Source organism: Pelodiscus sinensis, chromosome 1 (genome assembly GCF_049634645.1).
Source record: "Pelodiscus sinensis isolate JC-2024 chromosome 1, ASM4963464v1, whole genome shotgun sequence".
Classification (NCBI taxonomy): Eukaryota; Metazoa; Chordata; order Testudines; family Trionychidae; genus Pelodiscus; species Pelodiscus sinensis.
The window spans coordinates 215,459,934-215,487,629 of NC_134711.1; the positions used below are offsets into that span (position 1 = coordinate 215,459,934).

Sequence of the window (27,696 nt, forward strand, 5' to 3'; positions counted from 1 at the left end):
ATTGCATCCTGGATAGAAGGAAAGCTATTAGTTATAGGCAATAAAAAATGGTTCTCACACATGTCAACCCTTGCAAATTAATTGCGAGAGACATGGGGAGTTCTAAGTAAAATTAATCCTGGCTCGTGATCTGGGGATAGTCTTCTCAATTGTCAAGCTTTCTTCTCCTTTAGACATGGCTGAAGAAAAAATCCTGACAATTGAGAGTTCTAACCTCAGACTATGAGTCAGGATTAATTTTACCTAGAAAGTGGTGTGGCAGCCATGCCAGGATGACAGTGGGAGTGCCTCCTTACTGAGTCCCCACAAACAAAGGTCCCCACTCTCAGCCCCAGGCAGCTGCTATTCCTCTACTAGACTGAGAAGTAGGAGGGAGGACGCCTCTGTAATCCCCCCATGCCAGAGCTGGGGTGGGTGAAGAACGTTAGCAGGAGCAGAGGTGATGCTGGGAAGGCTGAACTAGGGCCTGGGAGCTGCAGGTGGGCTGAAATGAGGAGAGTGGATTGAGGGGCTGTATTGATGGTGGATTCTGAAGAGACGGGCTGAGTGCTGGGAGGGTGAACTGAGGGTGGGCAAGGTGGAGCGGTGGCTCTGTGCTCCCAGAAGGGGCGGAGCTAAGGAAGAAGGGATGAGGCTGGGGGCAGCTAGCCCTCAGCACCTCCCAGAGCACACCATGGCCCCTCCCTGCAGGCAGTCTTCATAGCCACCCATGGTGTGAATAATCTAAAAGTTAAAAATGTTTGTGACTAACTTTTGACTTGGAAATAACTTATTTTTACAATGTTTAGATCATCCCATCTTGCAATAGAAACTACACCATATGACTTTAGGTGGCCAACAATATGATGCAGATAATGGGCAGTGAATGCTCAACCAGTTCTCAAACAACCAATAAACTAACATTTATTTTTGTAAATAATCCCTCAAATAATACAATGAAATGTGAACTATATTGGGATGGATGGTCTCTTCTTTAGGACATGACTCTTGGGACTCTGGAGACCTGGGTTTAATTCACTTCTCTGACATAGATTTTCTGTGTGTGACTTTGGGGAAGTCAAATAAACTCGCTATACCTCAGTTCCCCCATCTGTAAAATGGAGCTGATAGCACTTCCCTATCTCACAGGAAAGTTGTGACAACAACGTTACAGATTGAGGAGCTATCGTAAATAAAATTATAGAGAATTTATGGGAATGGAAGTGTCTCGTCTATTTCCCTAGGAAGGTGCAGTGCTCAGAGGGTGAAAGAGAAATGCATAGCATTTTGCTGCTGACATCAGAAATGTTATGGATTCAACTGTCCTGTGTTTTATGATTCTAATACCAAAGTGCAGTTCCATATCCATTTTACCAAAAGATGATTCTGTGGGGGAATGATTGCTGCATGATAGCTTTAAATGTAGAAACATGTGTTATAATAATATCTATAAAAGCAGTCCATAAAATTATTTACTGACTATAATGTAAAAATGTTCCCTAGAGTGGGAGATCTGTGCTTGAAATAGTATGGTGACTAAATTACATTTTAGTACACTAGACAATTTAGCTGATGCTGCTTGGGCTCAGTTAATTTTTGTTCATTGGAAAATAAAATGAAAATTTACATGCTTCATTTGCCTCACTGCTCTGGAGTGGTGCAAGAGATGAGAGGTTCAGTACACAGGCTGCCGCAGGAAGAGGACTCCCCTGGTCTTCTCTCACTGCAGCATCTTGGGCTAGATGAGAAGCACTTCTCCATGATTGCTGCAGTTCCAGCAGGTACAGCCAGGGGAGCAGTGCATGTCCCATGGCTGAGATAGGTCCAGGTTCATCAACCTCCTGTGCTCCTCAGGCAGTATGAGGAATGTAGCAAACTGCACTTTCCCCTCGCTTCCTCAGGAATGGGAACAGTCAACAATGTCCCTATACGAATCGAAGGAGGTGGGAGCTTCACCGTCCCCAAGGGTGTCTGTGTGGGGAGGCAAGGCTCAGGGTTGGGACAGTCCCAGCCAGCTCCTTTCACCTGCCTGGTGATTCTCTTTTCTGTATGGTTTTATAAGAATCGATCTGATTCTAGACACAACCCATTATCCTGGCACAACCAAAACTGGACCTTGCTTTCAGTTATGATAAGAGTAAGCTGTATACTGAATTTGGTGGTCCTAGATCTTACTGTTTATGTGTTCTTGAACAAACAGACTGACACACACTCTCTCAAATATATAGTAGATATTATTCCTCTGATATTTTACAGTTTCATTTTAATGATAATAAGCAATAACATACTGAGACTTTGGATGGCATCTAAAGTTCACCCCACAAATCCTATTACAGGGTGGGGGTCTTACTGAAGTTAAATAAACTGTCCAGAGTTCCTGGAAAAGCCATAAAATTTGTAGCTGGGAGAAACTGACAAAGTTCATAGTTCAAGTGCCCTGGATGACATAGAAAACCAAAAATTTTTTTCCTTCCTGGCTGATCATGCTGTTTGTGTGGGACAAAATAAGCTTTGCTGTGTTCTACTGACACTAGCCCTTCTTATGTCTCCCTAGCCACCTCTTACTCCCATGGCCTTTTCTACAGAAAAAATTAGAAAACAAAATTAAACTAAATGAAAATAAACCAGCCCTCACAACTTTGGAGAGGTAGCAAACGGAAGTCTCAGCAATTGCTACCAGTTTCTGTTTCATTTTCATTGTTAAAATTGTTTTTTCTGTAGTAGCTTTTTATTTGTTTTTGTTTTGTCTTTGTTAACCCATAACGGGGGAGTAAAAGGGAGGTGGGAGAACAGAGCTGATGAAGTCACAACCTATATTGTGAACAGAGAACCTCATCCATCAAACCATCACCTCTGGTTTCTGTATAAGGTCACAGAGGAACAAAGTAAGCCTGTGTCAGGTTGAAATAGCATTGGTAAGCGTTAGTGTGTGTGAAGCTGGTGGTTTGAAGTCTATTTATTTTGTCTGAAAGGCACAAATGGCACACTGCAGAGTAAGGGAACAAGCTGGGGGGAAGTGTCCTTATCAATTCTTACTAAAAGGCTAGCAACCAACATTTAAGGTGTGACTTTCCACATCTTTTGTTTTATTTTGTGGCAGATGTTTTTTCTGAGCTTCAGAGAGATATGAGCAGATAAAGCTCACGTTTCCTCTAAAAACATTTTTGATCAAAGTGCTAAAGACTTCTTGAACTATAAAGGACATGCTGAGGATGAGATTTGATTTATATGGCGTAACTTCAAGGTGCATTATCTGGAAAAACTAAGTATGGGCTTTTTTCATGTAGTTAGAAATCTTTGCCCAAAGTAAACTTTAGTTAATAGGTTTTTTATGCTTGTAGCTATTAACAACATTTTAGGGAGGCATACATGTTTTAATAAATCCCCATTGATTTCAGTGATTCCTAATACGTATTTGATTTTATTTTGTTACGCTTTTTAACTTCTTTTTTGTTGTTTATATTTTAAAAAAATTAGATTCATTAGCAGTCTTTGGATGTTTAGGTAGCTAATTTTTTTAAAAAGATTAATACTTTAATGTACATTAACTTCATTGTAAATAGGGACCTCTTAGAATTATCAAGGGGTGTATTTATTTCAGAAATTAGTAGCTGAGATGTTGATGAATGGAGATGTGCACTTTTTTTATGCCTTGTCGAGAAGCACTCTTTGTATGGTATTTGGTGCCTGATGTTCAAATGGCCACCCTGTGTAGGCGAGTTTGTTTGGATACCCTCTCTGAGGATTAACATACTGAATGGTTGAATGCCAGCAGAATCTCTTTTCCCCCCCACTCCCCAGGAGAATGGTTTCTGCTGAAGTCATTTGGTGTGTGCTTCTTTTTCCTGTGTGAGGATTAAAGAATGGCTTTGTGAGGAGATTCGGAGAGAAGGAGCTGAGAAGAAACTAAACACAGGGTACGAAAGACTTTAGCCTTTCAGAGTTCTTTCAGTCAATTCATTCTGGGAGACCAATTGCATATGATGCAGCAGCTGGGGTTTTGTTTTCTTTTCAGCTCTATACTGTAGGAGAAGCTGGTAAGGTTATTTTTTCCCTTGTTCTACTGTTCCATGATGCTGTTGTAATTGCTTTATCGAACTGATTGTTTCAAGAGGCAGGAAAGTTGGTTAATGATGCTGGGGACACCCTGTATTGTCTCTCCTTTTTATAGCTGCTTAGTTTGCAAAGAGACACTGTTTACAGTAAAGGGGCCAGTTTCCGTAGAGTATCTTTGCTATTTTTTAATCAAAGTTGGTTTAGCTTCTCTTTTTGCCAAGCTGGTTAAATAAATAAATAATAAATAAACAAGACTCAGATCTTCAGTAATGTTTGAATTTATAGAAAGCTATTGGGGGGAGGGGAGAGAAGCTTTCACCTAAATGCTAAGTTTAAGCTGTTTGTTCTTCATTGATATTATCAGGATTCTCACTTTTCTGGATTAATTCCAAACCTCTCCTGGATTTTGCATGAGGAATCTATATTACAGTCTAACTTTTCACATGGTCAACCAAGACAACAGGGTCCACTTGCTCTGTCAGCAAAACAAAAGCAAATATATTTCTCTAATGGAGGCAAAAATTAGAAATATCCCCCCAAAAGGGGGGTGGATGGAGTCCAAAATGACTAGCTGTTTTTTGTTTTAATGCACGGATAAACGGGGGGGGGGGAGAGGAAATATCTCAGAGGAATCAAAATACACAGGTGCACATATAGTCTAATTACTCCCTCCCAAAGAGGCAGTTTTCAGATTCTCATTTGGAAAAATATGAGCTATCCTTTTCTTTCGCCCTCCCCATGTTATTTTTAGAATAGTAGCTTGTATTTTTCTGCATCTTTTAGTTCCTTTCATTTCATCGTGGGAAACTTTAGCCTGAATTGCTTGAGGATATGTGCACACAGCTTGGGGCATACCATGTCTATTCCACAGGCAAGCTATGAAAATCCTTCCTGTGACTCAGATGAATTGCAAAGAGCATGATTACACACAAAAGTTTCTTTTGTGGTCAGTCAAAAATCTCAGACAAGGGAACTGGAGAATGATTGACATCAGTTATAGCAGTGATTGACAGAAAACCAGAAATGTGGTCCATGATATAGCATGTTAGTTTTTCAAGCAGTGTTAATCTTTTTTCATTATTATTCACTTCTTTATTCCCTGTTCCCCTATTGAGTTCTGAATGCCTTGCTAAAATGGTCCTTTGTAACTATTATTGCTTATAGCTTATGCATGTCTATATACAATGATTTACTAATCTGTTGCTACTGAAACAAAACTGATAGTTGCATTATAATCAGACCTCCTTGAAAGAATGTTATACACTTAGCTGTTGTTTGTTACAGATCCCACTCTCATTAAACAACAAAGAGCCTCTCTCCAATCCTACAAAACCATACTCATAAGGTTAGCTGTTGCTCATGGACCAGTCCCACTGATCTCAATGTGGCTATGAGTATGAATAAAGGTTTGGAGGATCAGTTCCTTAGTTATTAAAGAAATGGATTCGGAAGTGAGCCATTACTATGGTTCTTTGTGGCTTGAAAACAGAAGCATCTGTTAATATAGACACCGATGGAATCTTTAACGAGGTCCCAAGAAATGTCAAGCTCACTAATTGAATATTAGAGTGCTGAAATATCAAGCAAATTTTGCAACTTTAGTTTTCTTTAGAAAACAGACAATTTTGGCATCAAGGGAAACAATTCTTCTATCTCTTTGCATTCTACCTATAGATACTGTGACCCCAGGCTTACGAGTGTAACTTAGAGCCACTGGGCCATGTCTACACTACAGATATGATTGAAACAGCTGCAGTCAATCCTCTTGGGGTTTCCAATTAGTAGGTCTAGTGAAGACACGTTAATTTGAACTAGTGGGTGCTTCCATTGATCCCAGCAGTCCTGCTTCTATGAGGAGAAAGGTAAGTTGAAGGGAGAGTGCTCCCTTTGACTTCCCACAGTCTGGATGGCACCAAAATTTGAGTTAAGATACTTCAACTTAAGCTACGCAATTGACGTAGCTGAAGTTGTGTATCTTAATTTGAACTTAGCTGCTAGCATAGACTGGGGCTAGGAAGAAAGAAGTTGACTTAGTGTAGACTTATTACCTACCATTGGAGTCCTTACCCTTCTCAGCTCTTGGTTCTGCACTGGTTAGATGCATTATCTTTTGACACCAGGATCTGTTTTCAGCAAACTAACACATCAGATTCTACTTCTGGTTATGATTCTGAAGATGGAAAAGTAATTCAACTCCAGACTGTAGTGCAGTATACACTGTGTATTATTTTCACACCAATGATTTCACCATGACTACTTATGTGAGTAAAGGTTTGTAGTATTGATACACCAGTTATGAAGAAACCAATCGAGGAAATGAATATTGGTTCTTTGCTTCAGTGCTGTGCAAATTCTGTTTTATTATTTGTCAGTATTCTTTCATGTATGAAGATAAAAATGAGGCTCTATTATTAGTTGTCAGTTCTTTCCAAATATGATATAGAAGAGAAAATGTGATAACCCAGACGCAAGCAAACTATGTTAGCTGCAATTTCTCTTCATTTGGGAGGTAGTAAAACTGCACTGGGTTAGCTGGTCCTAGGAAAAAGAGACATAAAATTGCTGTTAGAGCCTGTACTCTGGCTAGTTCATCTTATTAAAATACAAAAATATCTGGTTTTTATGTACACATTGTTATTGGGAGTTGTTGTTGGAAGGGGGGGTGTTTCAAAGGTAATATCATTTTGCCAAATTTGTTATGTTTCTTATCCTATATATTACAAAGGTATGTGGTTGTGTAATTCAAAGTACTTGCTAAGTTTATGATCAGACAGAACATGTGTGAGAGAAGACCTTGTAGCTTATGGTTTCCAGTCCTTCTAAAAATAACCACCAGACTACCCTGTCATATCTCAGGCTAAATATGCTGTAAAGAAGTTGTGCTTTCATTATCGAAGACTAGCATAAACCACATCTGGTCTCTCATGGGAAGCTGCCATTTTTACAAGCACTTATCCACCAGAGGTCCAGTGATGTAACAGGGTAGGAATTAGGAAATACGGCTCCCATTTACTCATGTAACAAAACATAGGGTACATCTACACAGCAACATTATTTCGAAATTACTTAGTCTGTATCTACTTAGCAGGCAGTTCAACTGTCAAGCTGGAGGACTTATTACTCCAACTCCTGTAACCCTCATTGTTAGGGAGGAGTAAGGGAAGTCAGAGGAAGAATCTCTATTTTGAAATAAGTGCTGTGTAGATACTTCCAATTTTGAAATAAGCTACGCAGTTGACATACCTCGAAATAAGCCATGCAAATTGAGCTAAGCCCTGCTGTGTAGACACACCCAAAGACTTTGAATCATGCTGCATCAAAAGTCAATTCTATCACATTTTAATGGCTTGTTTTGTTTTATTTCATCTGAAAATGGTCAGCTATTAAATTAATCATTCTTATTAACAGAATTAATTTATAGAAGTCTTCAATCCTTTATTTTATCATGCATTCAAACTGGGGCTATATTCTCTAATTCATTATCTATAGGTATTATCACTACCACTGTGGCAGCTTCCTATATGATTATCAATTATTCTTTTTGTGACTTGACAGATATGATGCTGGAACTTTAAAATTGAAGTTCTATAGTGACTGTTTTACAAGAACCCAGTGTAACTTGATTAAAATCATTGTACTGAGTAGGAGATTAACTAATGCAGGGGTGGGCAAAAAGACCATGGCTATTTGCCAAGGTTATCCCATGGCTGGCTGATACTACTACATTTAGCTATGCCTTCACAGATATGGGTGCTTGTCACTCCCATTGGCTGTGAATCACTTTTCCTGACCAATAGAAGCTGCAGGAAGCAGCATAGACAAGGACACCACTTCCCACAGCTCCTATTGGCTGGGAATGGCAATTCATGGCCAGCAGGAGCTGCAAGCACTCATACAACTGGAGGTCAGGTAAATACAGCAGCAGTGGCCCAGCAGGGGCTAACCATGGTGAGCTGTATCTGGTGCATGGGCCAGTATTTGCTCACCGTTGAGCTAAAGGATGGGTGAAATTTAAAGTCTCTGGGTTAATATTTGTATAATTGAAGTTTTCAGAGCTGATGAGTGCATATAGCCATAACATTTCCATTAATATGTATGCATGTTGTGTGACTAAATATCTTGCCTAGATATCTTAGAAAATGTGTATATAAGTGCATGTGTATGTATGCATACACTTACACTCCTTTTTAATTAGACCTGGTGAGGATCTTTTATATTACATTTCTGGGTCCTCTAGAAGATATGTTGTAAATATTCAGATTCAACAACTTGACTATGAAAATTCATAGCAGGTTAAAGCTTTGCATAGATGATGCAACAGACTGGATGCTGTCGAAAACAAATGTTAGATACAGAATGGAATTGTTGAGACATGTAGACTTAAGGTAGAAACATAACCTTTGTTAAGACCAGGATTGACATGTTAATGATCTTTTGTCTGACCCTTCAGGAAAAGACCACCAGTGATTTCCTAGGGGAAAAGAGCTACTGACTTGAAAACATACCTCAGTCTGATCAAGCTTTTTACATTATTAACTAACATCTATGCAGGTACATAGGAACTTTTAAAGTTCCCTTGATTACATATGAACAGTACAATAAAATGGCATACTTTTACTTCCAGGAAGCAAAAGAATTTCTGAGGGAATGTCTACATTGCATTCCTCTTCAGAGAGAGGAATGCAAATGCAGACAAGCAAAATTGCAAATGAAGGACGGATTTGAATTTCCCGTGCTTCATTTGCAAAATAGCAGACCGCTGCTTTTCCAAAATAGCATCTTTCGAGAAAACAAATGCGATCTCTCTGGGGTTATTTAGAGAAAAAAACCTTCCTTCGAAATAACGCTTACTCCTGAGGGTTTTTTTCTTGAAATAATCCCACAGGGACTGTGTTTTCTTGAAAGACGCTATTTCGGAAAAGCAGCGGTCCATGATTATGCAAATGAAGCGTGAGAAACTCAAATCCACGCTTCATTTGCAATTTTGCTTGTCTCCATTTGCATTCCTCTCTTAGAAGAGGAATGCAATGTAGACATACCCTGAAATACCTCCATGCTAAAACCAGCAAGATAAGGAAAGTTGGTCAGGCCTTGTCTACATTAGGAAAATCTGTAAGAATTTTTCTGTACTGGTGAAGCTTGACTGGTGTTAACTATTATGACTAGAGTGTAGGTTGAGGCTTTGTTACTCCAATATGATTAGAAAAGATTTAGATGGCATTGTGACAATCCTTAGGGTTCATTCTGGACTGCTGCATATCTGTGTTCCTCCATTCTCCTTTTACACTGCTTTACTGGTGAGCAGTCACTGGAGAGCAGCAGCACTCCTGGTCAGTTAACTACACAGCCTCCAACATGCAACTTGTTCCCAGCTACAAAATATTGAGTGCTATTAACTACCCATATATAAATTACATTGTAGAAGAACATCAACAGATTTTCTAGTCCAAGACCTTCTCTCAGAAATGTGTCTTGTGTTGCCTAGCACCTTGGGGAACAATGAAAACTCATAAAAACCCATCATTTCAGCAATGAAAAAGGATACGCAGCAGCTCTGTTATACCAAATACAGTTTCCCACACACTTTTATCCAAACACAGTGTTTTGATTAAATAGTGAAACCACTTTCTCTTTTCTTTCTGTAATTAATAAAGTAATTGTAAGTATTGAGGCATGAAAATTAAGTCTGGTTACAAAAGAAGTAAAAAGATACAATGCAAACTAAATGCCTAAGGCTGTGTCTAGACTACACAGTTCTATCGGAAAAAGATTTGCAATTTGCGTATCTTTTTCCAATGCTTGTTTCAGAAGAGGCTTTTCTAACATTTGGCCTGTCTACACTGGGGCAAATGTCAGAGAAAAACCCTTTTTCGGAACATCCCTTTGTCCTTGTAAAATGAGGCTTACAGGGATGCTGAAAAAACTGTGTCTGCTTTTCCAATTTTTTTTTTTTTTTTTTTTTTTTTTTTGCGGCCGGGGGGCAGGGGGGGGAGGAAGCAGACACATTCATTGGACGTGGCAGAGTTTTTCTGGGATACCTAACTTAACTAGCTAAAAAAAAACAAGAAATGGTCTGGTAGCACTTTATAGACCAACAAAACATGTAGAGGGTATCATGAGCTTTCGTGGGCACAGCCCAAGAAAGCTCATGATAGCCTCTACATGTTTTGTTAGTCTATAAAGTGCTACCAGACCATTTCTTGGTTTTTTTTTCTGTAACAGACTAACTTGGCTATCCCATGAAGCTCCTTAACTAGCTAAGTGCATTTAAAAGCACCAGCATAAGCATACAGTCAGTCACTACTGGCTGAAAAGCCTCCAAGCCAGGACTGCTCCTTGCTCAGTTCAATAGTGCTTCCTTTGTTTTACGAGTATTGTAGCTGACATCAGAAGAGGTGGGGAGGGAAGAGAAGTGATTTGGAAGCCACAGTCTTTTATTCATATACCACTTTCTCCTTTTTTGCTGATTGCCCCCAGCTGGGATGAAGGTAACAAGTAGTCCCTCATGGGTGTGAAGTTGAAACCATGGCTGTGATGAAATGTAAATTTCCCTTTCACGCTTTCCTGTTGTTGGAGAATGGCTGCTTAACTGATGATAGTGTTTGCCAAAACTAGTTCGTGCCTGCTTTTCTTAAGCTTGGAACATTTTATAACAATGTTATACTGTAGCACAGGGGTGAGCAATAAAAAAAACGCAGTCCGCAGAGTTAGTGCCTGGTGGGCCATCGCCACTATGTTTACCTGTGTCTCAGCAGATAGCAGATGATCACAGTTCTGGTTGGCCACAAATCGTCATTTATTTCCAATGCAAGTGGCAGGAAGTGTCACAGACCGGGACACTGCTCCCCACCACTTGCGTTGGCCACGAACAGGGATTCGCAGCCAACCAGAGCTGCAATCCTCCAATACCTGCAGAGGCACAGGTAAACATGGAGGTGGGAGCCCACCAGGGACTAACCCTGCAGATCAGGTCCACAGGCCGGAATTTGCCCACACCTGCAGTAGGATCTTGTAAATTCTCATACAATGCTGGTATACATATTTTATCAGGACAACAATGTTCAGCAGATTATGACATTTCAAATGATACCTCACAAGTCATATTTTGCCCAAAGTTTATCATAGTCTTGTAAACATTCTTTTAGTTCTTAAGTATTTACTATGGTTTGCCCAAAGAAACAAAGAAAATAAATCTCTGCTCCCTCTGAGGAAACAAAGGAAATTACAAGATTTTGTACCTGAAGCATGTAGTGCAAAGCCATCGGCAAAAGGCTATCTGCCTTCAAGAGATTGCTATCCAGGTATCAGCTATGATCAGTAATGATGCAAGAAGACTAGGTAAACCCTAGATGAGACAAGACGAGGGGACCAACGATTGCGTAAGATTTTGCCCCAGCAAAAGGTTTTAAAAATATTTATATATACCTGCTTTGTTTTTAGGAGAAGAAAGTTTTGAAATCAGTAGTGCTTAGAATTAAGTGGTTGATAATTTATAGCAATGATTAGTGCCTTAGGATGCTTTGGAAAGAAAAATATAAAAAATAAGCATGGTCATTATGCTAACAGTGACATTTTCCTACAGACATTTAAGAGTATGTTTACCACACAGAGCACTGAATAGCAGGATGAACTTTATTTCTTACATAGGGTTTAGTTTCCTTTTTACTTTTAGGGATAAGATAAATTGGGGGAAAGTTTCATATGAGGAATACTGTAGCTAGGTGATGTTGATACATATCAAACTTAGTGACTTAGTTATTGTGGTTCTGAAACAGAACAGTCAACTGATACACCAGTGTAGATTAGAGAAGAATTTAGTCAACAGTGTGTACATTTAAAAACAATTGGTTACTCTTAGAAGGAAAGTAGAACCAAATATTATTTTTGTGAATTATCAGAGAGAAGAGTGCAAAAGAAATACCTGTGCTCAGTTAGCACGCTGATCAGGCATTACTTTTGAATCTACAACTCCCATTGATTTGTGTCAGTCAATCAATTGCGAGGGTGACTGGTGCCTGTAAGGGAGGTGATGCAAGGAAGGCCACACAGAGGGGTAGGGTAACGCAGGGGAGATCCCATTTAGCAATTAAAATGTTGATGGGGGCGGAAGGAGGTGTTGGACTTCCCGAGTGCTAACATGAGTCTCCTATGACCAACTGTCAAGGTATTTTACAGTTTGGGATCTTATAGAACTCATTTGTGTTTTATGGGCATCCAGCTGTTTAGTGATGATTTGAGATATCTTCTTGATTTTCAGCTGGCTAAGGAATAGTAACGTGATCTATCTCAGATATCGACCTAGTCATGCGCAGCCACCATTTGTCACCTCAAGACATCCATGCTTGCAATAATGTTAGGGGGGGTATACTCAAGAAAAAGCATAAAGGTAAGTGGCTCATAGAATTCTTTGCAATGGGCCCTCATCTCTGAACCTCATTCTTACTGCAGGGAATACAAGATATATGTCTTTATTTAGCCTGACTCAAGCAGGGAAAGAACACACTTTCTCATATGTTAGGCATTTGTGTCTATCACCAGCCTTGATTTGTAGTTCTGCAGGCCTGGGTATAGGGCTTGTGCAGAAGGATTGGTCTAAATTTAGGAAGTGTGTTAATTATTTTTATTTTATAATTGTGGTTGGTTTTTTTCCCTGCTACAGTTTGAAGAATTATATTCAAAATGATAGAACTGTACACTGGATTAATAATAACCCAAAGAAGGTCTCACCCCCTGAAAGGCTGACTAAAACAAATTTAGACAGACTGCCAACACAATAGATGTGTGTGTATATCTATAGCTATAGCTATAGCTATATTGAGAGAGAGAGAGAGAGAGAGAGAGAGAGAGAGAGAGAGAGAGAGAGATAAAACTCGTATTTTCTCTCTCTCTCTCATTCTGTCATGTTAGTGCAGGGGTGGGGAACTTCAGGCCTGGGGTCAGATGCAGCCCCTGGCTTGCCTAGATCTGGCTCCCGAGGTTCTTGCTCCCCCAGCACTGGGGAACCCATACTGATGGGCTGGAGCACACAGAATCTACTAGGCTGGCCCACTCTAGGCTCTGGTGTAGGAGGGGAATGTGGGGAGTCAAGGGCCACGTCAGTGAGGGTTTTGTTTTGTTTTTTTGTTTCTCACTTGTGTGTGGCCCCGACTGATTACTCTGTGGTGGGAGGCCCCTGACCCAAAAAAACATATGCCCACCCCTGTTTTAGTGGTTTTACACTGTTGATGTCAGTGGAGCAGCCTGCTTTCATATTACCATTAGACATAAATATATCAGATATGATGATCCTATTCTAGAGCTGAATGAGTCTCAAAAAGATTGTTATGCTGCTCTCTGATATGTAGGACTGAATCCTCTCCTCAAACATGCAAGATGAGATCTCCAACACTGGCGGAACTCATTGGAATCAAAAGGAGTTTCACCACTGACGTCCATAGCAGCATTGTTGAGTACTTTTTTAAAATATCACCTGCAGAAATATTATTGTGCATAAATTGTGTGTGGAAGGAATAGGTTCTGTACATATTAGTGTAGTGTGTGAAGTACATTGTAGCTTGCTTGTCTACTGCAAAAACAATGGAGGTTTCCTGCCACTGCTTTGTTTGCTCTGGCTTACCCGCTTGTACTTCTTGTTCTGAATTAGTACTTTTCCTCTTACTTTTTCCACTTATTTGGAGTCTCTTTGCTGAGCTCCTAAGACACGTGTGTGTGTGTGTGTGTGTGTGTGTGTGTGTGCATGCGTGCACGTAAGTATATTTTCCCCGCCTATTTTGTGCATATATGTGCCTGCCAAACATTTATTTCCACTATTAAACATTCTAAAATACAAATCCAGTTGTTGTTTGTTTTATGTCTATCACTAATTAGACCTCAGATGGTAAGGCAATTGCAAAACAGAGTTTATCAATTTGCATACTAATCCAGCTGAGTCTGATGGAGCATGATTAGCATAGACTTAGTCAACATATTAATTAGCTCCAATCCCAGAAAGCTGCAGCGGTGCCTATCATCTTGAGAATTTTTTTAGAGCAAATGTAGGTGCCGTAGAAGCTGATTCTTAGTGTTGTTATGCTGAGACCTTAATGATTGCTTTAATAAGGGAAGATAGTTAAAAACCACTCAACCTCACATAGAGCACCTGGGGCAGTACAGTATCTTTATTAGAAGACCCCTGCTCTCTCACTTGTACCAGAGGATAGACCTCAACCCCTGGTAAACTGAACCAGGCAAGTAATTAAATAATATATGTATCAAAATGAAGTTCAGAACAAGTATATGATGTATCTTCTGATTTAAATTGTGAGACAATTGATCTCACCAAGTCACATGCTGTCTAAACCTTGTTGAGATTTTTGAAAAGTTTGGGGATGGTTTCACTGAATTAATTAATTCCACATGCCTGCAGCCATAGGAATCTCTCCACAGGAGGCTGTAAGAAATCAGGACGAGCACAATTTGAGTCTGCTTTTATATTTGAGTGTTCTACTGAGCTAGACTTTGCCTAGTTTATTAGAATCTATCAAGAGACATTGTGAATAGAATTGCTGGTTAGAGTGTTTTACTTTCTCTATTGTTAATTTTTGTGATAATTTTAGGAGGGAAGATTGAGTTTTATATTCATATAAATTAATATTTTATGAACATATGCATTTATATATGTATTTTTAAAAGTCCATGAATTAGACATTGCAAAGCCCAGGCTTCCACAGATGAACTCTTTGTGAGAATAGATGTTTAGAAATTTTTTCTGCTTCAACTCTTTGCTGAATCTTCCATCATATGAAATGTGTGGATAAGAATTCGTGTATATTAAAAAAGCAAAAGCCCTAATTAGAAAACCAAGCTACTTATATGGCAGCATATATTAATGTTACTACAACAATGCTAGGGGAAAGAAAATATGCACATTCGGTGCAGCTTCCGCCTCTTTTTGCCTTCCTGGCTGTTGGTGGAAGAACAGCTGGAGGTGAGAAAAAAGAATACCTCTGTGGTGCTCCATATTTGTCATTTGGCACTGACGTTTTAGGTTAGAACTCAGATCAATCTGTGACCTTATACATCTCACTGCCCTCAGGCACATCATAATGACTACCTGCTTGGGTTCTAATGCAGGAGGTTTAAAGCTACTCTTTGTATGGTATTACCAGCCAGCCAACACATGAAATACCATTTGCATGGTCTGTTCAAATACTACTCGAGTCCTCAAATCCAGGAATGACACTGCCAACTGAGAGGAAAAAAAAGATGTTTTTAATTTGGGAGAATAAATCAGAGGAGAAGTTTCTTATGTCTCCATGTAGTTATTCTTCTAACTAAAAACATCTAGAAGTTATACCTGCCAGCGTAGATAATAGAAATTATAAAGAAATTATAAGTCTCCCCAGACTGTTCCTCTGCCAGTGCAATATCATTCTTCACATTTTTGGGCATCTTTGTCTTGCTGTATATTATTTCTTGCATACTTCATTAAAGGGCTGTCTCCCACTCCTCTTGAGAAACTGTCACCAGTTAAATACAGCTCATTGTCCAGAAATTTTGATTTGATATTTAACCTATAATTTCCTTTATTTGACTCAGTCTCATTAGCCCTCTAATCTTAAACAATTATTTTCCTTGTCAGATAAACTACTACAAGAAAGTGTTCCGAATGCAGTGATAAAATCAATTGTGCTTTATTTGTGACTACATTATCAAATGAGAACCACAGGATTTTTAAAAAAATATTAAACAAAATAGCATTCACTTATAATCTTCTTATACGGACAAATAACATTTAAAAGTCTGAGAGGGGTATCTGTGTTAGTCTGTAACTTTAAAAACCAATGAGTAACAAATATCATGAGCTTTTGTGGGTAAACCCCACTTCATCAGATGAACTGAAGTGGAAATTACAGAATCCAAAGTATATATAGCAGCAAAAGCAGTTACCTGTCAATTGTAGGAGCAGTCTTAATGATGCTAATTGAGTCTGACTGGTTGTATCCCATTCATAGCTTTTGATGTGTAAAATGGAAATATCAAAGGCAGGAGAAATTAACTTTGTAGTGCATTAACCAGTTGATATCTTTATTCAAGATCAAGTTGATAGTGTTGAAATTATAAATGAATTCCAGTTCAGCTGGATTTTTAAGGGCATAGGTGTCTAACTCCGTTAGGTGCCTTAAGGCCATTTTCAGTAATAGGGTTCAAATAAACAGGAACTTGCTGCTCTCAAGCCAAAAGAAATAAATAGTATGTGTATATATATATATTTATTCAATGTGCATTGGTCAAAATCATTGACGATTGCTATTCCACAGTATCTGAGTTACTTCCATTATTTCTTAGTTTAAGTATAGGAAAAAGCTTAGGTGCACTTTATTCTAATGTAAGCATTTGTATAATCACTGGAGAATCTAGGTGCCACAGATACCACCCAAATAAATCGTAAAAATATTTCTTAAAATTGATAAATATATAAAACCTTTAAAATGCATTTATCATCATTGCAGAGCATCACATAGACACACTTAAGCAGTTCCTTCTGGTTCTGGAGATATTTTGTGATCTCGATAGTGTTCGGTTTTAGTATAGGGAATATCTATGAAATATTTGCTGTCTCTAAGGAACTTTTAAATGGGGCTCTTTGCATGTTACACTTTATCCAAACTGGAATTCTATCCTACCCTCTTGAGTCCCCTTTGTCAGCTCTACTTACCTTTTACAGTATTTCTATTAGACAACATTATTATTATTGTTATTATTATTTATTAAGCCTTTCCACTTATATACTGTAGTTCTTTCCATCTGATAGGAGAGCTCAATCGTCTGTTTTTCTTGATCAGCTAATAACAATTACAATTATTATTATTACTAAGCCACATTGCTGACAGATTGCTTTAAAATCAACATAACACTGACGGACTCCCAACAAATGTCCAAACTTTTGTATTAGCACTTGAAGTAATATATTGCATTTAATTAGCATATTAACAGCAAGAAATATGTACTTTTATAAGCTAATTTCCTATATAAAAATCTAATTTCTAGTGGGCTATCTTCATCAGGTTTAGTACACTGTTTTTTTTTCTGAGGGTTTTGACTCTTGAAGAGCAATGCAACCAACAAAAGGAACAAGCCAAAAACTGGGATGAAGCTACCTAAGAGCAGTTTCTTATCAAGTTGTGGAAATGCTGTGTGTCAGACTGAATGAACAAAGTTGTATTGAATAAGACAAGTGGAGACTACCCAGGGCCAAATGGCTTTAGGTTCTGGTCATTTACATGACATTAATATAATGTGTTCACATTAAGACACTTCACAAGCAGCAGACTTATATTACACTGTTCCAGATCATTAACGCACTAGAAACAAAAATTTTTTAATATGTAAGAAGGTTCTTAAATAATTCATTTTATTGTTCAAGTTGTAATCTTTGTTGTTTCATATCACCCAGATTTCTGTACATTTTCTTTCCCATCTATTCCTGTCTTAACCAATCATTTTGGGGAAAATAAACACAGATTATAGTTGTTTACTTAGCTGGAAAACAAGCAAACACACGAGAGAGTTGAATTATATACCAAATGTCAGAATTCCAGCTACAGAAGTTGCATTTACTTGAATGGGATTGTTTATTTTGAAATAGATGTTGTCTCCATCATCATTACTATTTTAAATAGTAAATTCACCCAGTCAGACAACTGCAAATATACAGGCAGTCCCCGGGTTATGTCAATCTGACTTAAGTCAGACCCCTAGTTACGAACGGGGGGGGGGATGCAGCTAATGCGGGGTGCCTCCCCCACTGTCGCCGCCTCTGGCAGCACGGGGGGCGCTTCCCCCCAGCAGACCAGGGAGACGCGGAGCGGCTTTTCTCGCCGCGGAGGATGCGGGTGGCGGGACCCGGGCTAGTGCGCCCCCTCCCCCCCCCCAGCAGACCAGGCTTTTCTCGCTTTTTTCGCCGCTGGTCAGTTTCAGCAGCGGCTGAATCAGGACGCCTGGGGTAGAGCAGCTGTGGGGCTGCCAAGCTGCTCTGCCCCGGGCTTCCTGGAATCAGCCGCTGATCAGTTTCAATAGCAGCTGACTTGGGGACGCCTGGGGCAGAGCAGCTGGGGTGCTGTTGGGTTGGTCTGGTGGCGCTGGCCCTTGGCGCAACGGGACCAACCTGGCAGCACCCCAGCTGCTCTACCCCAGGTGTCCCCAAGTCAGCTGCTGCTGAAACTGATCAGCAGCTGATTCCAGGAAGCCCGGGGCAAAGAAGCTCTGCCTTGGGCTTCCTGTAGTCAGCCACTGGTCAGTTTCAGCAGCAGCTGAATCGGGGACACCTGGGGTACAATATGTACCAGTTCTGACTTGCATACAAATTCAACTTAAGAACAAACCTACAGTCCCTATCTTGTATGTAACCCGGGGACTGCCTGTATTGCCAGCAACTGATAAAAAAAAAAAGAAACATATTTGTACCCTAATGAGTTGGCCACAATACTCAATAGGAAAAACATATTTTAAAAAGTGATCTTGCATTATGTTCTAAAAGCCATTAAACCGGTAAATCACAGAAAGTCATTTCTTGAGCAGAGGATCCTTAGGTAATAATGCTCATTAATTAGCACTTCCATACTGCTTTTCAAATATTAATTAGACCACATGATGTACCCCCACTTTACCAGGGGAAAAGTGAGAGCAGAAGAGTTCCATGATTCCCTCAGGGACCACAGAAGGAATCAGTTCATTTACAGAACCAAAACTGGAACTCGGGAGTGCTTTTCTCCTAATGCAATGATCACATCACTACACTTTTGAAGATACATATCTTTCTCTTTACCAAAAATGCTTTCTGCCCTGGGAGAGCAGATCTAGGTTTGGACAAAAGAAGGCACAGACATTTGAACCACATCATGGTTGTTTGGCAACACTTCTTTTTAAGTTGGACTTATGTAAAAAATATTCACCCTATAGAGAAAATGGAACAATAGGTTCTCTTTTCAGTATGTTATATGTGTTCTAGTCATGTGTCTGATTCTTAACCCTGTGCTATATGTTATGTATGCAAGTGTGATAGTCAACTTCTAGCTTATGTCCAGACTGCAGAGTTTTTCCAGGATACTGGAGGTATCCCAGAAAAGGTCTGCCGTGTCCAAGGAACACATTTGCTTTTCCAAAAAAAATTTCAGAAAAGCAGACATTATTTTTTCGACATCCCTGTAAACCTTGTTCTATGAAGAAGAAGGGATTTTCTGAAAGAGGGTTTTTTTTTTTCAATATTTGGCCTAGTGTAGACGGGCCAAATGTTGGAAAAGCCTCTTTTGAAAAAAAGCAGAAAGAGATACGCAAATTGCTGTTCACAATTTGCATATCTTTTTCCAACTTTTCTTTGTAGTTTGGATACAGCCCTAGAGACCTGGGAATTGAAATAATATTGCTCAAGGTATTGTTGAATTGGGAAAGAACAAAAAATCAAGAGGTCTATAAATTGTGAAAGGACAGGCCTGGAAAGAGCCCACCAGTGGTACGATATTATTCAGTGTCAAAAGTGTGCCATTAATTCTTTTTTTGTTTGTTTGTTTAGGAGATCATTAGAGGGCTTTATAGTCTTTCCATATCAGTATAAAAGACTTTCTGTAGCTTGGTATGTCTTTATGAATTTTGAAGATATGCACTTCAAAGGGGCTATTGCTATTTGTTTTATCTTACTAATGTTCTTCATGTAGTTCTGCAGAATACCTAGACTGTCTCTTATAGCTGGAACTGCCTATGGTGATAAATTGGATCCTGAATTTTTGCACCTGAGGCCATGCAAAGCTATAAATTAGTTATGGGCTAGCAAGATGGAATCCTATAAGTTTCCATTTCTCATAGAACAGCTGACCCTAGAGGTCACCAAGCAATGAATGCGGGGAGGGAGAGGAACTGGACTCATAGCAAGAATATAATTAATTGTTTACACACATATTAGCATTTGACATTAGTATCAGAATTAGAATTAGAAGGCCTGGCTCTGTAACTTTTATTTTTTGCCCTCAGAAACTTATAGCTGGTAGAATAGTATGCAGCTCAATGGTATGCAGAACCAGAAAATATATACAAAACAAGTTATAGGGTAAAAGTGGGGGAGGTGTGTTAAGAATTTTTGATGAAGCAATTTCAATGTTTGAAAAGACTTTAAGATTAGAGTATCTTGCGTCAAAGCTACAGCATAGGAGAATGGGCAGTGGTTATTTAACTCTCTCTATAATTGCTTAATATACTGGGTTTGACTATATAGGAATAACATTTATAAATATAGTTAATGCTGTGGATTCACCAAGAGCGGGGGGGGGGGGGGGGAGGGGAGGGAGAAACACTTCCAAGTACAATTCCCATGGAGAACTCCTCCGTGCAGTTCAGCCACGTGGGGTTTCCACTTATTTTTCTCATTTGCACTGCCATGCTTTACTCATCACAATGCCAAGGTCACTTTTCATTTCATTCACGAAAACTCCTTGCTAAAATACTATATGGCTTTTGTAAATAAAGCCTTGCAGCACTGAAGAAAAAAACTACAGACCACTAGATATTCCAGAATATTTAATCTGTTTTAAAGTCTGAAAAGTTTATTCGTGTCGTGGTATACTTTGAAGCACCCGTGCTAGGGAAAATTTTCTTTTTATTGGCATGTAACCGTTGTTGGCTAAAGAGCTTTTGCTTTGAACACGAAAGGGCTTAGAAATGTTACAGGACGATACAGACATTTTAGTATGGTTGCTGCAAGGTGAAAGCAGTTTTCCTAATATATGAGAGGTTTAAAAACATCAAGGTGCATGTTCTGCCCTCAGATACATGCTCAAGTGACCCAGTGACTGCAGCGAGAGCTGCACTTGCATATCTAAGAGTATTATTTGCCTCTGAATGTTAAGGAGGCAGATTTAGCTTTGTATAGCTGCTTTCATACTTGGTATGGCTCAAAGCTACTCACAAAGAAATTCTAGAAGTGTGATGACTGCATAGGCAAATAGAGCAGCCATTAGATGCTCAGCAGTAGCTTTCTTTCTTTGTAAAAACATAGCCTGGTTTATGTTGAGAAAAGCAATACTAGCTGGTAGCAAGGGGTTACCCCTTCTCCTCCCCGTGAAAGTGTCAATGGATCTTTAACGGTATCCAGGACATCCACCAGAGAATTTCAGAAGGCACTTTGTTTTAACGTCTCAAAATTATAGACCTCCCCTCTTCTCCTTATAGTGTTGCTATGAGCCCTGCTGCAACTTGCAAGCATTGGGTGTAAAATGCAAAATGCTGCCGCCTGCTCAGAGCTACACTATAAGAGATACATTGCTTTTAAAATGATAGACAGGAACAGGGGTGCTGATACAATTTGTATAGTGAGAAGTGCCAAGAACCATTGACCCACACTGTAAACTGTATATAATGGAATCCACTCCTCCCCTCCCCCACACCACTAGTTCCAGCATCTAGGTACAGGAAATTTGTTTACTTCACATGGATGTGCTATACAGCAGGCTGTGTGCAGCCATTCTAAGCAATTATCATAAATAGCTAGACACAGGGGAGCTGACAGCTTTGCTGGGCCCCGCAGGTAGGTGTGTGTGGGGAGGGGGCTCCATGCTCCCAGAAGGGGTAAGGCCTCAAGCAGAAGGGGTGGAACCAGGGCAGCATTCCCCCCCCCCCCCCCACCCAGTGCTGTCCGGAGTGTGCTGCCTGGAGCTCTGCAGTGTACCATGTGGGGCTCTAGTGGCTATTTAAAGGGCTTGGGGATCCAGCTGCAACGGGAGTGACCAAGAGTCTTGGGACCCTTTGAATTGCTAGGCCCCACAGCAGTTATCCCCTTTTCCGCTTGCCCTCTCTGTCAGCAGGCCTGGTTAGGCAACACATTAGCTGCATTTTTGGATAGTTTGCTTAGGCCCAATCCTGCAATGAGCTCTGTGCAGGTGGAAGCTCTTGCATTTGCATGGAGTTCATTGCAAGATCAGGAATTTAGACATGACAGTGCAGATGTTGACTGGCTATTCCACCCAAGTAATTGTCAGCCTCAAAGAAGGAGCTTTAGGATTCATGGGAAATACCTGAATACCATTTACTATCAGATGTTCCTGACATTAAAAGCCTTAAAATGTTCAGTCTTTTATTCTAGTGCCAAAAAAGGAAGTCACATATGCATATAATTTTTCCCCTCAAATTCTGTTCATAAGCACTCTTGCAGTGAGTGCATAGTTTTTACAACTGGAATATTTTAAATACAGAGCACTGCCATACTTCAGAGGGTGGCTTGGATGACTACAGTTTGAGAGCACTTCTGGAATGATGTATTCCATATTTACACCATATAAAGGACATGGGTATCTTCTAAGTCACTGAACAATAAGAAAGGCAGACTCCAGTCTTGGGCAGTGCCAAGAACTACTTGGTTTTGTAGACAGCGAGGAATGTCTTTTGGGATACAAGTGGGCAAAGTCGTGAAAGGTGATCTAAGGTCATGATAGCAATAAAAATGGATGTATGTACAATCTGTGCTCTTTTATACATTATCTTCAAATCTGGCAAGTCTTCAACCACACCACTCTCCTATCTTTTATGCCTATATCCATAAAAAGAAACAATAAAAAAGAGAACAGCATCTTTAACATTTGCTGCCTGAAGCTCTCTTTTAAATTGGTATACACATTTCTGGCTTTGGGACCCCTGCTGATTTTAAATTGTTTAATAGCTTGCCAGCAGCACATGAATCTTCACTCTGTAGTCTATGGGACAAACCCTGCTTGCCTAATGCTTGTAAGTAGTCCTACTAACCTATGGCCCTGGGCATCTAATGTTGCCATGGTAAATTTTAGAAACACTGATATAGATAAGCATTTAAATTTCTTCAGGACTCAGCTATACTCAGAGAAATATCTGTTTTTCTTTTTAATTTGTGCTTTTTATTTTTAGCGTGACCAATTGTCCTGTTTTAAGGGACAGTCCTATTGATTAAGCCCTCCTGCAAGTATTCCGAATTTTTCTTTGAAATGGGCAAGTTGTCCAGTATTTTCTGCCCCCCTCCCAATCAGTACTGGTGGGTCCTGCTGCTGGCCATATCCCTGCTTGCCAGCCACCTTCCCACCAGAGATGAGTGGAGGGAGGTCTAGTGGCTGATGATGGAGGTGGGCATGCAAGGCTGTTATGGGGACAGAGATACAGAATTCAGGGCCAGCTGCTACCCTACTGGACCATCAGCTCTGCAGTAGTGGACGAAGGGAGTGATTTTCAGCCTATTCACAGTCTGAGCTTGCTTACTCCACAGCCAGAGGCGTAGCAAGGAGGGAGCAGAGGGCGGCAGTTACCCCTGGGCACCATGCCCCCGGAGCAGAGGCTTAGCACCTTCTTCAGCTGCCCACCCCCGCTAGCCCTGGGTCCTGCTCCCTGGGAATGTGGGGCTGCTCTGTTTGCTCAGCAACCTCCTCTGCTGAGCCACCTTTTTGGCTGAGTTCCCTGAAGCCCTTGCAGTCAGATTCCCTGGACTCTCATGCTGAGTGCATCCTTAGACCTTAACCCCTTCCTGCCTATGCTGTAGCCAGGGGACAGGAGTCAACTGGGTTATGTTGCCAGCGGCGTGAAGATTTTAGCTGCTCTTTGACATTGTGAGGGCAGGGAAGGACAAACTGCTTCCAGCCACATGAGAGCAATTGTGGTGGAAGGGGGAAGAGATGAGCATTGCTAGATCATCCCTTTTCACCCACCCCCTCTCTGCAGCTAAAAGCAGCTCCTGTTCCGTCCCTCCCACACTGCTAAAAGGCTGCTGCTTGCCACAGCAAGGGCGGAATTTTGGGTGGGAAGGGGGAGCAGCAGCCGTGCGCTCCTAGATGTGACTTGCTTTTCATCCTGTGCCCCGGATGCTAAGAGAGTGAGGAGAAGGTACTTCATTCCATGCATGCTTCTCACACCTGGCTGGTGAGCTCCCTTTACCAGCCGGGTGTGAGAGGCATACACAGAAGTATTTTCCCCTCACGCCCTTAGCGTCCAGGGCACGGGATGAAAAACAATCCACATCCCAGAGTGCACGGCTGTTGCTCCCCCTTCCTACCCAAAATTCCGCCTTTGGGCCACAGTCTGCTGTGAACGCAGGAAGAAATCTGTGGAGAGGAGCATGTGACCTCACATGCCTCCACACGTTTCCCTAGAGGAGAGATGGATCCTGGGGGTTCCAGCTAGATCTGGAGAGCAGTGAGTGCCAGGCAGGAAGATTTAGAGGTCAGTCGGTCACCCCCCACCATGTGAGAGCGGGAGTGTCTGTCACCTCTCCCCTTTGAACCCTAAAGCATTCAAGATAAGAAGGTAAAGAAAAAGAATCCAACAACAAACGGTCTGGTAGCACTTTATAGACTAACAAAACATGTAGATGGTATCATGAGCTTTCGAGTGCTACCAGACCATTTGTTGTTTTTTTTCTGTAACAGACTAACTTGGCTACCCCCTGAAGCTCCTAAAAGAATCCAGCTATGCAGTATTTTCTTTTAACAGGGACTCAGTCACCTTGATGTTTGTTTGAATGTTTGTACCACTGGTGGTTGTTTAACTCACTTGAATATGTTTTGTTAGTCCTTAACGTGCAACTAGACTATTGGTGGTTTTTTAAGTTTTTTCCTGTTATGACCAACTTGGCTGCCCCTCTGAAGCTTTTGAATATGAGTAATTTTACCAGGTGTCCCATATTCAGTGTAGGTAAATATAATCACTCTTACCTTTGGAGAGTGGCTTCTCCTAGAATCACAGGGACAGATTTTGCATTAGGATGCAATCTGCCACAGAGGCTAAGAGCCTACCTGATCCTAAATACTCTTAGGAGACACAGCCTTGGGGAACAGGGGCAGAAAATGCATTGTTTGAAGTAATGATGGGCATTGTCCTTTGTGCCTGATGCACACAGGAGGTGAGACTGTTACAAGTGTCAGTTACAGAGATTGGCTCAAGCAGTGGAGACTGCTGCTTCAAATCCCTCATGTGGTAGCTATAATCATTGATGGAAGTATTTTCCTGCTTTCTTCTCTCCTACATCCACAGCATTGCCAGATTCTCACGTTCAAAATTAATGTCAGGTCCAAAAAAATTGTAAGATTGGTCTAAAAATGGTATTTTTTTTAAACTATGAATGTTGAGTTCTATTCTGTGGCCTTTTTTGTTTTTGAGCCTATGGGCTATACTTAGGTCAGAATTTCTAGCTTTTTCCTCAGCAGTCATGATCTTGGAGTTTGTTTGTCTTCCTCTTCAATGTGAGGCACTTGCCAGGATCATCTTGGCATTTCTCACTTAATCCCTACAAGGGCCTTTGGCAGTGGTGCCCTTCAGTTCCTCTACTTCTTTGCCTGTGGCACATAATAGCTTAGTCACCTGTGGACTGCCACATGTGGATCTAATTTTGTTTACTGGGTTATTGTGTGGGGTTGTTGGTGGCCTGTGATATACAAGAGACTGAACACTCTGGTGACCCTTATATTCTTATATGCTATGACTCAGAGCTGCTCATGCTTGACTCCAGTAGCTGACTAGATAGAGGTTTGTTGTTATGAATCCAAAATCTTAACCGGAGATCTGTGAGATAGTCTCCATCCATCCAAATCCTGGCTGAAGGAAGATGATGGTGATTAGTTCTAATACTGTACATTGTTCCATGAATATATTTAATTGATATCAATTCCCGCCCCTAAAATGTGACTCATTTCTCTATAAGTTCAAAGGGTTTTGGGGGTTGTTAAGAAAAATTTCCAGTTCATAGCAACTTCCCTGGGGAAAAGTCATCTGAATTTAGTCTTGACTATTTATTTAATTTGTATTGCAATAGCACCAAAGACCCCATCTCATTTTTCCTGGACACTATTTGCACATTTAACAAACATGCTTCGTGTTAGAGGTGCCAACTTTTGAGATTTGTTGGCACGTGTTCGACCTCTGCTCTGTCATTAGCTCCTCTCCCATTCCACCCCTCCACAAAGCCCCAGGCCTGGCCTTCTCCCTTCTCCAAGTGCCTCCTTCCACCAGTGCCTCCTTCACACTACTTAACAGCTGATCCATCCTGGGCAGGAGGCATTGGGGGGAAGGAGGGAGAGGAGCTGATTGGCAGGCTGCTAGTGAGTGCAAAGCACCCACTATTTTTTTTCAGCCACAAAGCACTCATGAAATTGGTGCCTACAGTGTGTGTCCTAAAACACATAAAATATGGACAAAAAAAGAATGCTCCATTGTCCCCTTTATCCAAATTCTTCTCAGATATAACCTCTCTGATCCTTGTGCCAGCCCAACCCCAGTGACAGAGCACTGAGTCTAAAAAGTAAGTGGCAGTATGGAGAAAATGGAACTGACTCATATCTCTTCTTATGGCTGGCTGGAGGGAAGAAATGTATTTCCTTCTTCTGTTTATGGGTTGACTTCAAATCAGTGTCTGTAGGTAGTTTCAGTTTACAACTTGGCATCATTCTTTCTTCTCCCACTAGTATATCTTTGATATCTGGCAACCACAGTAGCAGTGGTCTTGATTTCTAGCTGCAAAAAAATCCATTTTGTGTGTGTGTGTGTGTGTGTGTGTGTGTGTGTGTGTGTGTGAGAGAGAGAGAGAGAGAGAGAGAGAGAGAGAGAGAGAGAGAGAGAGAGAGACACACACACACACACACACACACACACACACACACACACACACACACGGACTGACCGACCGACCGACCGACAAATCATGTTGGAAATCCTTTTATACTTTCAGCTTTGCACAAAAGACATGAACTGCTCAGCACTGTCCCTTTCCTTTTGTTTTGTCCAAATAGTTATGTTTGCTTTTGCAGTTTCATGTTGTGGCACTTTCTCCCACTTGGTGACTTTTCCTGTAAAAGTTTAAAGCCTTCCGTTTCTGATGAAAAACCAGCGTCTTGGCTTTCCAGACTTAAGGAAATGGTTTTGACCTTTTTGTTTTATGCTGTACAGAACAAAAATAATCAGGAACAGAACTCACATAGCAATTAGGTATTGTAAAACAGTCCTAAGAAGGGATCATAAACAAGAACATATCACCTTGAATGGAATGTACTGCATCTAGTTTTCTATCTGCAGAATTTGTACTCACGCCTGCCAAGAGGGGAAAGGAGGAGCAAAGGGGGCAACATTCCTGGGGCATGGTGATTCTAATGGGCCTGGAGCCCCATACCCTTTAAACCAGTACTGTGTCCCAGCCCCGCCCTTCCGCCAAGACCCCACCCCAAAGCAATGCAGGAGTTGGGGAGCCACTGCTGGGCCAGGTGGTATCTAGGGAGCCCCCACCCTGACCTGGAACCCCAGCATCAATGGGACCAGGTGGTGGCTGGGGAGCCCCAGTCCTAGGCATCCCTCCCCCCCACATCAGCAGGGCCAGGTGGTGGCTCAGGAGCTCCCTCCTGGGCCAGGGAACCTGCTGCATTAGCAGGGCCAAGTGACCTCGGAACCTCCGGCTGCAGCTGGGCTGCCCAGCCACGAACCCCAAGAAACCCCCGGTGGCAGCAGGGCTGGGATGACCAGGCAGTCTCCCCTGGCTAAAGAGGGGCTGATGGAGGTGGGCGATTGGAATCCCCAGGGGCAGCAGGGCTGGCCCTAGCAGTGGGGTAGGGTGGCCAGGCGCCCCCGCTGGGAAACCCTCAGCAGCAGCGGGGCCGGCTGCACTTGGTAGCCTCATCCAGAAACCCCGGAGAACAC

The 27,696-nt window shown here is 41.1% G+C and overlaps 1 protein-coding gene across 2 annotated transcripts in view; it reads left to right on the plus strand.

Annotated features, from left to right (window-relative positions):
- MID1 (midline 1) overlaps positions 1 to 27,696 on the plus strand; it is a 349,991-nt gene that overhangs the window by 91,890 nt on the left and 230,405 nt on the right. Inside the window, exon 1 of one of the 2 annotated variants that reach the window (XM_006120183.3) lies at positions 3,906 to 4,016. The exons of the other annotated variant lie outside the window; for it this stretch is intronic. The gene's annotated coding sequence lies outside the window, so the exon portion shown is untranslated. Of the gene's footprint in view, positions 1 to 3,905; positions 4,017 to 27,696 lie in introns of those variants that run through there. 2 annotated transcript variants of the gene reach the window in all.